Raw genomic sequence first — 6,197 nt, 5'->3', positions numbered from 1 at the left:
TGCCATTTTTATTGGTTTGATTTTAATATTAATATTACAATTCAACACCCCACAGCATGGAAATAAGACTAAGATTTCAAGGAATTTGCAGGCTGTATTAGATGAATGTCATGTCAGATCAAGCGTTTTGCAGCACAACTCCACCCCTAGTTTGTAGACTCTATACTTATAACATCTTGTACTGCAGTCAGAGCTGAGTTGGCAATCACTTTGCAAGTGGTATAAATAAATTGTGTCACCATGGCAATGGCAAATTGATTTTTCTTCAGCTTCATCCAAGGGGTTTCTTTGGCATACAAAGCTTCTATGCCTGCAAGGTTTTCCCTTCTGAAAATAAAATAAAGCAGGGAAAGTAGCTCAATGCATAGCATACAGCCTCCAGGCACCTGCTGCCCCAGTGGTCTATGAATGGATTTGAAATGTCTTTCTGTGTTTGTGGGTGCCAATGAAGCATTGAACGTTTAGAAATAACTATCAGCTTACAAGATGATGGATCAGATTCTTCCTCGTATAATTGGCTTACCAGGCCTTTAGATCAAGAACGTATAGATTTGTGAGGTCAGAAACTATCCCAGACCCAGAGATTTCAACATCAAAACTTGAAACCCAAGTACATCACAGGGGATAAGGGACAGTGATGCTACAAGGGGATGGCACAAAAGATAATCTGGGAGATATCACTAAGCTTGAGAAAGTTGCACAAAATATGTTATTAAAAATGCCATAAAGGTATAGGCTTCCCCTTGACACACACTAATTGCGTCCGACTCTGGGGGTGCTGCTCATCTCTATTTATAAGCTGAAGAGCCAGCGTTGTCCATAGACATCTCCATGGTCAGTGGCCAGCATGACTGCATGGAGCGCCATTACCTTCCCACCAAAGGTGCTCACATTTGCATGTTTTTGAACTGCTAGGTTGGCAAAAGCTGGAGCTAAGAGCAGGAGCTCACCCTGCTCCCTGAATTCAAACCACCAACCTTTTGATCAGCATGTTCAGCAGCTCAGTGGTTTAACCTGCTGCACCACTGCCCCCCCCCCCCAAAATCCAATACTTTGCCATTAAAAATGGCATCTCCTCTGAAGATGCCAGCCACAGATGCAGATGAAACATCATACAGCCCGGAAACCATACAACATCCCAGTGATTCCAGCCATGAAAGCCTTCGACAATACAATACAATACAATACAATACAATACAATACAATACAATACAATACAATACAATACACTGGCATTATATTCAGTGTTGATCTTGGAAACTTAGAGAAGCCACGCAATTCCCTGAGATTTCAGTGCTATGAGATCTGGCAGCCATACTTTGGAAGTGCCGATACTCTTTCTCCAACTCAAGTACAATATAGTAGGTATGCTAAGTTTTTCTGCCACATTGGAAATCCCCTTTACGTGGATATACATTCTGCTTGTTTATTTCCAAATGAATATTGAAAAGACTCTATACATCTTGAGTACTCTTTCTTCTAAATGCTGTCATGCTGGCACTAAAAATTCACATCACTCAGAAAAGCTAACTCCACATAAACATTATAGTAATAAACAATATAAAAGAGGGGGTGGTAAGAAGTTCCTCCATCATAGAAGTGTTGTATGGCTTTCATAGAGAATTGTAGAGGTGGAAGGGCCCTATGGCCTAAGAGATCTAAACCACTGCTCAGTCAGGATCTCCAGCTAGAGTAATGTTTCCCAAGCCCTGGTGGTCTTGATGTTTCGGACTTCAGCTACCAGAATCCCTGGTCCTTGACGAAAACTACTGAATCTTCTGGCAACTGAAGACCAAAATACCTGAAGTACTAGAATTTGGGAATCACTGAGCCAGGGCACCACCAGCAATAAGCTGCCCAGCCCTTTTTGAAGACATCCAGAGAAGAAGACCTCACTATTTTGCTATGCAGTTGGTACAATGTGCCTCTTAGAGTCAAATTATGTTTTGTACTCATGCCATTGCCACAACTGGATTTTAGAGGTCTGTGAGGTGGTGGCTGGAGGCAATTAGAACAGTTCATGCTATGCCCCACAGATTTTTAGTGAACCAAATAAATGCCCCTCAACTTTGCCATATTTCGCACTTGGGGGTTGGGCTGTGGCAGGGTTCTAGCATCCCATCGGCATCATTCCCCATAAACTCTCTGCACAGCTTTTAGTTGATTCAGTGGAAAAGCCTCAGCTGAGGATCAGGCCTCCCTCCCTCGCTGCATGCATGCCTTTCTGTCTCAGTCAGTGTGGCTCACGCTGCCAGCTTTACCGGAGCAAATAGGGACACGCAGTGAGGGGGGAAATAAACAGAGACTTGAATTTTAAACTCAGGCCAAATCCACAGGATGACCAGGAAAAGGTTTGCTGGCAGGTTGGAGTGGAAATTAGACTCATTTATTGCAGCCAAGCAGGGACTGTTCCTTCCCAGTAGGGACAGCTGGCAAAGCAGGCCTTGTTTGAAATATGTCCCCTCCCCCCCCCCCCCAAATGGTGCTGTGCTTCCTTCAGTTGGATAATGATCCTGGCTAATAAATATGAGCATTATGTTAATGTGTGAATCATGCACAAGGGCAGAGCCTGAATGCAATGTGTATTTCCAGAGAAGTCTGGCTATAGTTCAGCATGTTCAGAAACCCCTGACCAGTAAACATCAGCAGGCCTTCCCTATTTCTCCTCCTCCCCTCCATAATGCAAAGGGCAATTTCACTCTCTGCAGAAACATGCCTGGCAGCATTCCCTTGGCTCACACCCCAGCGCAGTGATGGGAATTTGCTCAAAAACATGCTTTGTGGGAAAGACTGCTAGGTAGTCACCCTGCTCACACCTCCATAACGCTGAAACACTGAGCCTTCAGAGATTCCTTGTCTCTCACCTCATCACTTGCCCCGTTGCCAAACCACCCAGTTTGAGCCTTCATTTCTTCTCAGAAAATAAGTAGAAGGGGCCAGCCACATCCCAGCATTGGAGTGGTAATCCATGGTCATACTGGGGATTCGGGACATTGTAGCCTTAAAAGAGGAGCATTTCCAGGATCTTTCTCTTTTTATGTATTCTTAGATCAAGACATTAGAAGTGGGGTGGGCAAGGAAAGTGACCGCAAGCCTACTCTCATCTCCATGCATTCGGTCTACCACATAACTTGGAAACTTTACTTGTTTGAACTAAATGCAGGCTGGATGATTCTGGAAGTTTCCCAAAATATGATTTTCTCCCAACTTTTGAGTTTGTCTTATTTCAGAGATGGAAATAGCCAGGCTCCCTGCAATACATACTCTCTCACAGCACCCAGATTTGGCTCAAAATCCATCTATAAGCTGCAATCTCTTTTCAGCAGAACATGTGCAAAGGAGAGTGTGCCTCAGAGTCAGATGCCTGAACAGTTGATTCACAACCTCTTGTGACTGTGATCAGTGGGAACAGACAAAATCCCCTAAGAGGTTCAGGGTGCTTCCAGATAACAGTTTTATTGTGCAGTCATCCTGCATCATTTGTGGGACGTTCATTGGTGGGATGTTCCCATATGACATTGCCTTCTATATTTTGCAAATATTTCAGATTTTCCCACTGTTTTTTCAGTCTCATTTCTTGTCAGAAAAAGTCCATTAAAGAGGAAAAGTCAGAATCTCTGCCTAGTGCCTTTTGTCTGCTAACCTTAGGATCTTTCCATTTGGAAGTATACCCTCTTTGCTTCCAAAGATACTTCTATGAACTATTTGTATTCCTTGCAAAAGCAATAAGTGCAGTTTTATTTAAACACTATTATCAGTTTGCCATAATCATAATTTGTCATCATAATTTCATGGTGAAGTCTACATAGGACCTGACAACTTAAAAACACTTGCTAGTTGCTAAAAATGGCGGTGACTCTCTGTGACCAAGTCTACAATACCCACCTTCTATTGCAAGGTCTTTTTCATTCCTGTTGTTCAAACTGTGCTGCATGCAATGGTTGTGATTAATCCTCTGTCACTTCACTTTTTTCAGCTGTTTTTAAAATGCACTCGCTCTGTTACTTTGTCCTCAACTTATTTTAGTTGCTACAAAGTGAGTACAAAGTATAAAAGTAGTGTGCTCTCAGTATTGGAGAGAGAAGAAGAAGGGGTGGATTTTTATCTTTCCCTGTAAGGCCCTGGTAAAAACAAACTGATGCAGTCTCTCCTAGGTTGCATGTTCCTCCTTATTAATAATTTTGATTATTAATCAAGATTTGCAAGTACATTGATGTTGCTTGCCAACGCATGTCCCAGTTTTTACCTGGGAGATGCCGGAGGTTATGAAACTGCACATTTATTCCTTTTAATGCTCTTATGTCTGTGATGTATACATACATTCCATATTTAGATATACTGGAGACAAGATTTTCCAGACAGTTGAAATAACTTTGGGAAACGATTTGTTCTCCATTCTGTGTGCACGTAGTACTTTCATTTTTCTGCTTCCTCTAGTCAAACCGGTTTTGTGTGGTTTTAAAATAGAACCCTAGTAAGGCTATTGACTGGAGGTAAAAAGGGGTAAATGTATACATTGTAAATAGTGATCATTGTTTCAAATTTCTTTCAGCTCCCTAAAATCCTAAGTGTTGAATCCACGATTTGCTTTAGTTAGTGGATATGCTCTGCTTGAATTGGACAAGAACAAATGGACAATGGATCCTGTTGTCAAGGTTTATTGTTTCCTTGTGTTTTCTTCAGGACCATTATCCATAGTTTTGTTTATCCAAATCTGGCAAAATATGACCTCTCTAGACTCTAGGCATATTCCTCTAGCAACTCTCTGTTATCTTTGGATCAGAAGTCCTTCATTTCAATAGGATTCACTATTATCTATGGTTTTGCATATCTGCTGGAAGACTAGGAATATATCCCCCATATATATGAGGGCTGTAGTGTTATCAAAAATTACATCCCCAAATTATGAATTATGATATGTGGGTCTGTTGGGGCATATGGTGAGCCCATGTCAACCTTTCCCCTTTATCCTGTAATAACCTTTCATGACTCTCCCTTGAAATGTTGCCCCACCGCACCCCAGACTGTAATTGTGGTTTGTCAGTTCTTTGGATTGCTGTCTCCATTGATATCTGCTCTGGCCATTGAGAATAAAGCCTCTGATTTTTCCTTCAATCCATCTGTGTCTCACCTGGTCTTCTGGGAAGCTAGACATGCTGGACTGAACCCGCGGTTCTCACAAAAGCTAAAATTCACACAGCACTATGTTGTATAGTTTTAAATGTTATTTTGTGAATGATCTTGAAAAAATTGGTCATTAAAAAGTAAGAAGGAACAAAGGAATGAAAGTACAAACAAAGTAATGAAAGAAAGTTAAGGCTGCATGCCACAGCATTTCTTGTCACTTATATATATTTTGAAGAGACTTGAGTGACTTGCAGAGACAAAAAGGCAGGACATTCTCCTGCATGTTGTCAGTCCATTTAATCCATAATGGTATAGGAGATATGTGGGGCCTAGATGCAGGTTACTAGTACATTAGATCTCTACCAAGCTCTAGTAAACAACTGGAGATTACAGTTTGCACTCACAAAACACCAATGAACTCTGGAATATATGAAAAAGGAAGTCGGCTTCACCAAGGAAATTCATTTGTGACTCAGAGCTGTGATGTAGATATCTTTTCTCAAGTTTATTACTACAACCAAGAGAAGTAGTCCAATCTGAGCTAGCATTGTATGATATGTGCAAAAAGTGTCCCTATGCTGAAATGAAAAGAAGAAACTCTATATGTCAAAGAGTGCTCAAAAGGTTTTTTGGACTGGGACACATATGCACATTACAAACATGGATTGGTCAAAAACAAATCGCCCCCTTCTCCCAAATAACCACCAGCAGGATACAGATGTAGCATGAAATCCTTGTTATCACTGTAAAAGCACAGATCCTTTGGTTCAATTGAAAAAAGGAACAATGACAGTACACCCAATGATATTTGTTATAGTTTTTCAATAGATTTTGGTCAAGACTACACTGGAGTCCTAGAGAGGTGTGGCTGTTCCATTTTCCTGACTGCAAGCTGATGTTGACTGGAAATTCCCCAGACAATGGCCTCTGCTTTCTTCTGGAAATATCTCCCAGTGCCATCTGTGTGTCATTGTGTGCAAGAATGTACTGTATGCCTCCTTCAGCAATGACTACTTTATGCCAGAATATGCCACCAACAGGATTCCAGACATAGACAGATATGTGAAATA

This window comes from Anolis sagrei, chromosome 4 (genome assembly GCF_037176765.1).
Source record: "Anolis sagrei isolate rAnoSag1 chromosome 4, rAnoSag1.mat, whole genome shotgun sequence".
Taxonomy (NCBI): Eukaryota; Metazoa; Chordata; class Lepidosauria; order Squamata; family Dactyloidae; genus Anolis; species Anolis sagrei.
Note: the sequence above shows the minus strand (reverse complement) of the source record.